The sequence below is a fragment of the Podarcis pityusensis genome (genome assembly GCF_964106645.2).
Source record: "Podarcis pityusensis genome assembly, chromosome: 4".
Classification (NCBI taxonomy): Eukaryota; Metazoa; Chordata; class Lepidosauria; order Squamata; family Lacertidae; genus Podarcis; species Podarcis pityusensis.
The window spans coordinates 63696639-63708864 of NC_138027.1; the positions used below are offsets into that span (position 1 = coordinate 63696639).

Consider the following 12226-nt stretch of genomic DNA (forward strand, 5'->3'; position numbering starts at 1 on the left):
GCCACTGTTGGTATATCAAAATAAATTAGTTTGAATATTGCACAGTATTAGATGGTATTTTATACTCTACCTCTACTTCCAAAAACATGTAGACGTTTCTAACAGGTCGCTGCATATGGAAATCAAAACAATTTAGCACTATGCTATATTACTCCTGTTTCTCTGTGGATACTTGATGACTCCCTTATGCAGAGCACAAAAAATATGAATGATGTATGAGTTAGGGATTTATGGCCAGAAAAGTGGCTGTGTAAAAATAGCATCTCCTTTCGCAACCTTGTGTTCATCCAAAAATCAGACCTGCTTCTGTTGCAAAGAGTTCCTTTCTCATTTGAACTCCCAATGGAACTGAATAGACAATGAATGACACTACAGCAGAGTGAACTTAATTCTTTTCTGACGGGCCCTTCGTAAGTTGAACTGCTGTTTTCCAGGTGCAAAATATATATTATTGATAATGGTGTATAAGCTAGAAAATAGCAGCACAGCTTGTGTTTCAAAACAAAAAGTGAATGCTGCAGCTACTACAAATACTTTTTGACATAACCAATCAGCCTTGTTCAAATTTGGTTTTACCTGACATTGTCATGTCAATAGCAAAACTGCATGAACATTTCTGCTCATTTTGAACCAAACTATTCCTGTAATTTCAGTTACCTAGAGAACACAGGGCAATATTCATCTAAACAAAAATGTGAGTAGAATGACTTCTGCATGTGCAGTGGGATTTTTCCCCATCCCCTCCCCTTACACACCCATCCCACCATCACCAAATCTGTTCCAAAGTGTTGGGGGAACCCCCAGAACAGATTTGGATGGCCTGTGATGGGAGGAAAGGAGGAAAAGTCCTGTTGAGCAAGCGCAAGTCATTCAGCTCCCACAAAACGCTACTTAAAAGGTAAAGGGACCCTGACCATTAGGTCCAGTCGTGACCGACTCTGGGGTTGTGGCGCTCATCTCACTTTATTGGCCAAGGGAGCCGGCGTACAGCTTCCAGGTCATGTGGCCAGCAAGACTGAACCAGAACAGCGCATGGAAACGCCGTTTACCTTCCTGCCGGAGTGGTACCTATTTATCTACTTGCACTTTGACATGCTTTTGAACTGCTAGGTTGGCAGGAGCAGGGACTGAGCAACGGGAGCTCACCCCGTCGCAGGGATTTGAACCGCTGACCTTCTGAGCAGCAAGTCCTAGGCTCTGTGGTTTAACCCACAGCGCCACCCACGTCTCAAAACGCTACTTAGTGCTACTCAAATTATTCATTAAACCTTGACTAGTTACCAATATCTAAATCCCTCATATTCATATAGTACGATGCCAATGCTATTATATTCAATTCTGTTTGTTTGTTTGTTTGTTTGTTTGTCTGACTGGTTTTCTTGGTTGACTAACACTGAATCAGTTCATTAGTTACCCAACAGCTACCCTATGCAAGCATGAAACATCAGTTAACAGTCAGGGGTCAGCAAACTTTTTCCACTGTCCCTCAGACCTTGTGGGGGGCTGAACTATATTTTGGGGGAAAAATATGAACAAATGCCTTTGCTCCACAAATAACCCAGAGATGCATTTTAAATAAAAGCACACATTCTACTCATGTAAAAACACGCTGCTTCCCGGATCGTCCGCAGGCTGGATTGAGAAGGCAATTTGGCCGGATCCAGCCCCTGGGCCTTAGTTTACCTACCCATGAGTTAACTGGACTGTTCAGGTAAATACAATACTGCATTTTTCAAATACGTTTTAAATAAATATTCTTACAAAGTAAGCAAGCACAGGAGTGCTGAAGAAGTTTCCTTCCATGGATTACCTTGCTGGATGGATTGAGATCTAAACAGAGCAGATGCAGGTGCATGTCTGCACTGTGATGTGCCTTTGGGTGTGACTCAACTAATGAGCCTTCCATGTACATTGTGAGAAATGAATATCTGTCTATATTGTGTTAATAAGAGGGGTGTTCACATGTTACATTCAATGAGTGTATAATCTGGGATGTGGCAGCTTTTTTTAATTACCCCTTGCTTCCCTTGAGAAGTAACATGATCAAAGGGTGATTTGACTTGAATATTCACTAGAGTGATTATTTTTTTTCCTTTTAAGATAATGACACCAGATATGTTTCAGCTCTAGAGAAACACCAGTCTAGCAAATTGGATTGCTTATCCCAACATAGTAAGAAAATGGGTAACCCAACTAAGTCATTCTCAGTGAAGACCCATGGATTAGATTTATTTTATTTTATTTTATTATTTTATTTCTATACCGCTTTATATTTTTAATAAAAATCTCAAAGCGGTTTACAGCATATTAAATCAATCAATCAATAAAACAATAGCCAGGCGATGTCCCTCTGGCCTCATGAGGAGCCTCTTTTGTAGGGCTGAGTGAGTGTATTTTAATAGTACAGTCTGAGTATAACGTAGTTGGATATCACACAGCTGGCATCAGACGGAGCAATCCTTGGCTTTGAGGAGCCAGCACCACATCTGCAGCCCAGTCACTCAAGGCAGCTGTGGCAGAAGGTGGGGCAGCAAAGGAAATTCAGTGCAGTCCCTGCATCAACTCCAGGCTGGCTCAGCAACTGGACTAGATTTGGCATCGTGCCAGCTGTGAAAGCAGCCTGGCTCAGACCTCTCCCACTCTGCAACCTCAGAATAGCCAGTTTTGGGGCTCATTTGGGGGGGACACCAGCACTGGGTCTTTTGACTACCCATACATTCAGTAACTGGCAGAAGCAAGCAGAACAATATCTCCATGCAATCCAAACAACCCAGCATAACGGGGGGGGGGGGAGTGTACTACAACCTTAGCTACTTACCATTTCCAGAATCAATGCTATTCTTTTGATTGCACTTTTGTCCTTTCTAATGGTTTCAGGTTTTGTTTTGTTTTTTGAAATCACAGTAATCAATATATCTGCAAGAGCGTAAAACCCAATACAATGAACATGCTGTGCAGAATCACCAGTTCAAACAGCTATATCTGCACATATCTAAACCACGCCTGCCTGATTATCTAAATTACTTATTTGGCTGCTAGAACAGGACCAGAGCTTTCAGAGTGGTGCCTTATGAACGGAAAAGAATTATAACTGGTTTGATAGGGAGTGGAAGAGACTGGCTAGCTTTCTGGAGCAAATATTATTTCCCTTTCCTTGTAATCTCTCCTTCCTTTCCCTTTGACTCCTCGTGTCCTTTTTTATATATTAGGTTGTGAGTCCTTGAAAAAATAATAATAATAAAGTTTTATTTTTTCATGGACTGCTTGTGGTTTGTGCCCTTGGGAAAGGACAGTCTGCAAATAAATAAATAAAACTAGATAAAGGGAAGCACAACATACACCCAGCACCTTTTTATGAATGATGCAATCCTGTGATGCTGCTGAACAAGGAATTGGTAGTAGTTTCCACTGGTTTCCTTGGAAGTAACTCAATAGTGAACATGCATATGATTAGATTCTACATTTCTTTAAAAGATCCAGCAGTTTTAAAAATACAAAATCCAGTATTTTTCTTCAGATAAAAGTAAAAACAGCAGCACCATCTTCTGGATGCAAAGAGCAGAGAAAAAGGAGATGGACTTTCATAAAGGATAATGAGAAGCAAAAGATCTATTTCATTTTCTCTCCAGTTCATTTGTGCCCATTTTCTATAATGTGCCTTAGTCTCCCTATTCAATTTATTTCATATGCAACTATAATACATCATACACATCCTATACATTTACGCAGGAAGATATTAGGGATGGGGAAGAAATATGATTAAGTTCACTTTTAAATATGAGTCTGCCTAATTCCCCCTTCTAACAGTACAATAGAAACAAACCATTTAAATGCCCAAGCAAGGCAATTCTAATAATCTTTCTTCCATTATTATTTATTAAATGTCTATAACGCTCTTCTTTCAAAGATCACAGGTTAGTTTAAAATATAAAAACTCAAAAATATATACCATAATAACAAACAAACAAAATACCAAACACATAGTTTTAAAGGTCATATATATATATATATATATCCATTATATAAGAACAATTACCAAAAAAGGAAAGAAAAAGAAATACAAAAACAAAATTCCAACCTTACCCCGCCCCCCGAAAATCAGTCTGTTTAATTAGGCAAAGCCCTGGGAGAAATATGGCAACTGTAGAAGATATGTAACAAATGTTCCATGTGATCCTCTCTGGGGAGAGCATTTCACAAGCAGGGAGCCACTGCGGAAAAGGCCAATTCTCATGTTGCCACCCTCTGGACCTGCAACACACTGTAGTGCCTAAATGGGATGTTACCAGAGCATTTATTACTGGTCCTGTCCAGGAGAAACCATAGGCCGATAGAAATCACTCCAGGCCACCATGTGTTCTTACATTTCAACTGACAAAACTGGATGTAAGAGAACTCCCAGGCTGTAAATGTAATATTTCAGAAGGAGTGAAAAACCATCCAAAACAGAATTAATCCCCTCACCTTCCCTGACTAGGCAACCATCAACTCAGATAGCTTTTCTCTTATTGAGATTAGTTTTCACTTTATCCCTCCTACTCCAACCAATTACTGAGCTCAGACAATGATTCAGTTCTTTGATAAACCCCCGTTTAGATGAAATAGAGCATAGATGGGGAACTGGATCTCCTGCACCCTTCGTGACCACTTTGACAAGTGGGTAGGGCCACCTGTTGATTACCTAACAGTATATGATCTCAGATGATTTAAATTGCAAAGAGAGAATCGGGAGCACACACTCAGAGCTTTCCCAATTCTTTTCTCCTTCATTTGCAGCCCCAACTTGAATTCAAGCTTGGGTTGAAAAGGAAGAATCTTTGCAGGTATTTATGACTGGCCAAATGTTGTTATAATCTTTAGAGTCCAGAAAAGTTTGTTCTTCAGTACAGTTGGGACCACTGCCAGCTCACTAAGTGCCAATCCTGGACCCTGTCATTCAATTCCTCTTTTCTTCTTGTTATTTGCGAGAAGGTCAGGGATCAGCCACACAGGTGGTTGCTCATAGCCCTCCAAGAATAGTGTCTACATCCTCAGACCTGAATAACTGAAAATCATTCCACAAACCTGGACCAGGAGACATCATGGACACATCCACTGACTGACAGTTGCAACTGCAGCATCTAAGTCACGGAAATAATGCAACATTTTTTATTTGCAGCACAAACATTTAGTTTTGTGGCCAGATCAGATACTATAGGACATTCATAGGGACAAGCATGCAACACATCAGTTGCACTTAAGGATAGGCACGGTGTATTACATCTATCTCCTTCATGGATCACTTGTCATGGCAAAGGGGCTTGAATAACTCAGAGAAGCTATGAACTATGTCGTGCAGGGCCACCCAAGATGGACAGTCATAGTGGAGAGTTTTGACCAAACGTGATCCACCTGGAGCAGGAACCGTCAAGCCACTCCAGTATCCCTGCCAAGAAAACTCCATGGACAAAGACAACAGGTATAGAAAAGTGATGACGGTGGAAGATGAGCCCCTCAGGTCGGAAAGCATCCAACATGCTACTGAGGAAGAGCGGAGGACAAGTACAAGTAGATTCAGAGCTGATGAAGCGGCTGGGCCAAAGCCGAAAGGTCGCTCAGTTGCGGATATGCCTGGAAGTGAAAGGAAAGTCTAATGCTGTAAAGAAAAATATTGCATAGGAACCTGGAATGTAAGAACCATGAACCTTGGTAAGTTGGATGGTGTCAAAAACGGCAAGAATAAATATTGACATCCTGGGCATTAGTGAACTAAAATAGATGGGAATGGGCGAATTCAGTTTAGATGACCATCATATCTACTACTGTGGGCAACAGTCCCGCAAAAGAAATGGAGTGGCCCTCATAGTCAACAAAAGAATGGTGAAAGCTGTACTGTGATGCAATCTCAAAAATGATAGAATGATCTCGATATGAATCCAAGGCAGACCTTTTAACATCACAGTAAACCAGGTTTATGCACCAACTACCGGTGCTGAAGAAACTGAAATTAACCAATTCTATGAAGACTTACAACACCTTCTAGAAATGACACCAAAGAAGGATGTTCTTCTCATTATAGGGGATTGGAATGCTAAAGTAGGGAATCAAGAGATAAAAGGAACAACTGGCAAGTTTGGCCTTGGAGTTCAAAACGAAGCAGGGCAAAGGCTAATAGAGTTCTGCCAAGAGAACAAGCTGGCCATCACAAACACTCTTTTCCAACAATACAAGAGACAACTCTATACATGGACATCACCAGACGGGCAGCATCGAAATCAGATTGATTGTATACTCTGCAGCCAAAGATGGGGAAGCTCCATACAGTCAGCAAAAACAAGACCTGGAGCTGACTGTGGCTCAGATCATCAGCTTCTTATAGCAAAATTCAAGCTTAAACAGAAGAAAGTAGGAAACACCACTGGGCCAGTAAGAAACAATCTAAATCAAATCCCTTATGAATACACAGTAGAAGTGAGGAACAGGTTTAAGGATTTAGATTTGATGGACAAAGTGCCTGAAGAACTACAGATGGAGGCTCATAACATTATATAGGAGGCAGCAACGAAAACCATCCCAATGAAAAGGAAATGCAAAAAAGCAAAGTGGCTGTCCAATGAGGCCTTTAAAAAGCGGGGGAGAGAAGGCAAGCAAAATGCGAGGGAGATAGTGAAAATACAGGAAAATGAATGCAGATTTCCAAAAAAATACCAAGGAGAAACAAGAGGGCCTTCTTAAACGAGCAATGCTAAGAAATTGAGGAAAACAATAGAATGGGGAAAACCAGAGATCTGTTCAAGAAAATTGGAGATATGAAAGGAACAAGTGCTCCATGATCACTGCAGATGGTGACAGAGTCACGAAATTAAAAGACGCCTGCTTCTTGGGAGAAAAGCAATGACAAACCTAGACAGCATCTTAAAAAGCAGAGACATCACCTTGCCAACAAATGTCCATATAGTTAAAGCTATAGTTTTCCCAGTAGTGATGTATGGAAGTGAGAGCTGGACCATAAAGAAGGCTGATCATTGAAGAATTGATGCTTTTGAATTATGGTGCGGGACTCTTGAGAGTTCAGTGGACTGCAAGAAGTTCAAACCTATCCATTCTTAAGGAAATCAGCCCTGAATGCTTAATGGAAGGACAGATCCTGAAGCTGAGGCTTCAATACTTTGGCCACCTCATGAGAAGACTCCCTGGAAAAGACCCTGATGTTGGGAAAGATGGAGGGCACAAGGAGAAGGGGATGACAGAAGACAAGATGGTTGGACAGTGTTCTCGAAGCTACCAGCATGAGTTTGACCAAACTGTGGAAGGCAGTGGAAGACAGGAGTGCCTGGCATGCTCTGGTCCATGGGGTCACGAAGAGTCAGACACGACTAAACAACTAAACAACAACATTACATCTATATTTGTGAAATGCAACACATGTGCATTGCCTTTCAATAAGTTTCATGCTTCTTGCTGAAAAGCTGATTTGTGAATCATATTTCTAAAAGCAAGCATGCCATAGATCCTCCAATAGTTTGAATGAACAGTTTGTTCTATAGTTAAACAAATAAGAATCTGCAATTCAAAAACCAGAGCTTTGTTCAGTAACACAGTGAAGCACCATCTGTTTAGATATTTAGAGAGACAATTCATTTTGCATTCTATCTCACAAAATCATGGTTTAAGGATTTGTTTATAACAAATCCTTAAAGCATATGCTGGTCATAAGATAAGCTCTTTAGCAAAATCTGTCCTACATAAAATCCACATGAACCAAAGAACTTGGACTAGGCACGCTTCCAGCTGATCTTTGCCAGTTATATGAGTGATTCACATACATGCGTTGGAACTGGTTCGCAGCTACGCTGAGCCATTGGAGGACATGCAATTCTCTGAAACTTAAGGGCACGTTTTTGAAGCTAAGACCTGAGGCCTGGAATGTCAGCAACTCCCATGATGCCATGTTAATCAGAACAAGGAAAACAAGGAAAGATGTTGCCCATGCTACCACCCACGCCATGTTTTTTAAAATTACATTTAGTAGTCACCTCATAATCAAAGTTCTCTGGGTGACAAATAATTTAACATGATTTAAAATAACAAATACTCTTACAACATTTTTATGATTAATGATTAGGATATTAAAAGAGGGGAGGGATTTGCTGAACAAAATAATTGAACTGGAATACAAAAAAGGAAGGTGTGAGGAGGTCCTGGAAATAAGTAAATGAAGGTTAAGTAATGGAAGGAAAGAATTGTTTTTAAATATTTTTACTATGTATTTTCTTTTTTATTCTCTTTTTTTTCTTTTTCTTTGTGTGTTTTGTAAAACATTGAAAATTTTAATAAATATCTTATAAAATAACAAATACTCAATAAAATGCAAATCAAGTAGAAGGCAAATGACATGAAATAGAGCAGTGGTTAATGACAGATCCACACCATATGTTGTTTCCACATGACTTCCCTCTAAGAATTCTGGGAACTATAATTTCTTAAGGGTACTGGGATTTGTAGTGCCTTTAGGTGGAAATTAAAGTTCCCATATATCTTTGAGGAAAGTCATGTGCTTTAAATGTATGGGTTCTAAATACTTTACTTTATATATGATTTAATGCCTGGTGGATGGGATAACACAGGTAGGCTCCCTGTAGGCAACAAACAGGCATCAAGATGCATACATAAAAACATGCATAAAACTTGGTAGAACTAGCTACTTCACAAGTAGGAATAACTCAGTAAAGGGGAAGGTTAGACACTTTAAAAATGAACATGGGCAAACTTTAACTATCAGGTCCATACTGGTTGTCTTCCACACAGAGCCACAGGTTCAGATCAGCTGCTTGGCTGTGCTACGGTCAAGTACAAGGGTATGTTTTCAAGCGTTACATATTAATTAATAATAATATGAACATGTGTTGCATGAGACTGTATGTTTTGTTTATGGGAAGAAGAGAAACTGAAGGACATTTTCAAAAAATATTTCTCTTTTTAATATCCATTTTTAGTCTTAGGGAAGACATCAAGTGAACAGAATTTCAAGGAAAAAATAATTCGTAAAACATTGTAGTCATTACTTTTGCATTGTTCTTTACATTTTGCAAGATTGGGGAAACTATCAATATTCTGTTTATTTTAAAAATTCATTGGTTTTACCTATAATTTAATACTTGAAATAATTTCTTCATCCTGTTCACTTTTTGATTAAAGGTTTTCACTAATCATTAATCAAAAATTCATGAAAATCAAATGTATGCAGATTTTCTATTCATTCAAAATAAAGCCGGTATTTTTCTTACATTTTTTCCTATAATTGTAACATTAGCCCTTGTTGAAAGCTTTCCAGCAGAGATAAATGAATGATTGCATTTTGCTATATAAAATGGAGCATATCTTAATTGAAAAAATATGAGCTGGTGCTTAAGGGTTGAACAGTATGCAAACTATAGGGTCTTGAAAAATTCAACAGTCATTCCACATTTTAACATCAAACACCACAGGGAGCCCTTGACATGTATTATACTTCAACAGTTTGTGTCAAGGCAAGAAGCAAAAAGAAAAAAAAGATCAACGTAAAAGGAACATTTCTTTTTCAAAATAAAAAAGTGTGGCACCTTTTTGTAATTATGGTATAGCCAGTGACTTTTGTCCTGTTTTTCCTGTTGTAACTGTAGTTTGAAAAATGCATTTCAACCAAGACTTAGATTGGCATTCTACAAGTGTGACAAGGCTAAACCAGGTGAGAGTAGCCAATGGGTCCCTCAGTGAATTAGGGACTTCCTCTACATGCAAAAACAGGTTCCAGCAGATTGAGAAGACAAGACCAATACTGGGTCCAACTGTGAAGGTGGTTATTGCATGTGCTGTACAGGCAAATGGGCAGATGGGGCTCATCTACCTAGGAAGGTAGCCCATCTAGGGAGAGGACAACTCTGATCCTAAACCTCCACTGCTTGTGGCTATACTCATCCATGAGAAAGCTTTAGGAGTAAATCCTGAGGAAAAATCTGTACCCACTGCCATCTGGGATATATTGAGGAGTAGAAAAGCCTAAGGAGTAAGCCAGGCATAGGCAAACTCAGCCCTCCAGATGTTTTGGGACTACAACTCCCATCATCCCAGACCACTGGTCCTGTTAGCTATTGATGATAGGAGTTGTAGTCCCAAAACATCTGGAGGGCCGAGTTTGCCTATGCCTGGAGTAAGCCCTACACAAATCTGAGTGGAGTCCCTAAGACGGTTGTATGCTCCTTCCAGCAACTTCTGCAGCCAAGCAAGTACCAAATGTATTGCTATGCTTTCCATTGGACCATATCAGCAAGGCCGAGATGGTGGCCTTTTCATCTGAGAATATGATCAGATCCCAACCTCACCAAGCAGTGCAGGGCTGGCTTGGAAAAGTTAGTAATTAGCTGGTGATGCCTCTTGTGCCCAAATTACCCTGCAATTACATGTTGCAATAAAACGTGCTTCAGAAATGCTACCATTGTGAGATTACTTTCTTTTAAAATTCCTAACTCTGTGCACCACTGCTATCATTAAGTACAACTTAAGGTGACCCGTATTTACTTATAGGGCTACGGAAATGAATTGGAACAGAGTCCCGTATTAGAAGCAAAATAACTTGTCTTGATGAATTAGAAGAGCCACAAAAAGATCCCATTGAGCACATGGATTGACAATATGGACAGACTAGTTACCTACGAACGAATCACATATCGACGCAAATTAAGAATGGATAAATATGAAGAAATCTGGAAGGAATACTTAAGCGATAAGGCGGACAGTGGTGGGAAGTAGGGGGAGGAGAGGTGGGGAAATATTGTTAAAAAGGTGTAGTTTTAGGTATATCAGTACTCAAATCTGAATTGTTAAATTGTGGTATTAGTGTTATTGTGGTTTTTGTTGCATTTTTTTTTTTTTTGGTTGTTGTTTGTATTGAAAAAATGATTAAATAATTTTTTTAAAAAAGAATTGGAACAGTCTGTCAGAGCTATCTATAACCACTAATCCTCTATGGGTCAACCAATTTTGGACAATAGCCTGTTTCACATATAACACTATATGTCATCATCTATTGGGGCAAGTGGACACATTTGAAATTTTGAGGAAATCCTTGAAGCAAGGAGCTGTCCTCTTGTACAGTCCAAAGATCCATGCAGACCAATGGCAATAAAAGTTAGGAGCCAGACCAGTTTTCAAGGAAAGAGGAAATGGGAGAGAACTTTTAAAAAATTGAGCAAAGGAAAAGCCAGACCTCGAGCAGAAGATGCTCTATGAAAGCCGTGATTTATCTTCTGATAAATTCCCAATACATTTCAACCAAAAGTATTGTCTCCCATTTCATATTTTGTTTTAAGTTGCTTTGAGACCTGCTGTTTATTATTTCATAGAATCATAAATTGGAGAGTTGGAAGGGGCCCTGAGGGTCATCTGGTCTAATGCCCTGCAATGCAGTAATCTCAACGAGATCATGTATGACAGATGGCCATCCAGCTGCTTCTTTAAAAACCTCCAAGGAGAGTCCAGCACCTCTCATGGAAGTCTGTTCCATGAGGCATGTGCATAGCCTACTGTAGAAAGGCAATATTTGCCATTTTTGCTCCATCCAGTTTTGCCCCTGGTCCTGCCCACCACTGGCATGAAAGGTTTCACAGAAAGGAAAATGACCCTCCGACTGAAAAAGGATTTTCCCACCTGTGAAACTGAAGGGGCAGCCAAAGAGGCCTCCACACATTTGGGGAATTCTGCAGAGCAGTGTATACATTTCAAGCTTTCTCATAAGAATGAGGCCTAGAAACATCTTTGTTATTCTTGCTAAGAGAAAAGCTGCATTTGATTCAAAATATCTCATTTGGCTTGGGAATATTTACTGGATTCCATGCATGAGCAACTTCCCATAAAAAAACATCACAGGGTATACACAGCATTTTTTCCATAAGATAAAAGCAATGCATAAGACAAAACCACCAATAATTTTTAAATAAATGTTTTGCTTTTTTAAAAACACTTTCTGGGTTAAATTCAACATAGTGCTAAGTGCAGTACATGCATGAGAAATGAGGTCCACTCACGCAACAAAACCTTTCCTTCGCTACCCCAGCATATGCCCCATACACTCACAGACCTATCCTGATGGTTGCTGCCACTCCCCAGAGAAGAGTCGGTGAAGAAAGGGAAAGTCCTGTTGCACAAGCAGGCTTCATTTTGTGCATGCAACAATTCAGTTGGTTAGAGCATTGTGCTGATAATGCCAAGG

At 39.7% G+C, this 12226-nt stretch overlaps 1 long non-coding RNA gene across 3 annotated transcripts in view; it reads right to left on the minus strand.

Moving 5' to 3' along the window:
• Positions 1-12226, minus strand: part of LOC308476085 — a 573910-nt gene that overhangs the window by 361035 nt on the left and 200649 nt on the right. The gene's annotated exons all lie outside the window — the stretch shown is intronic.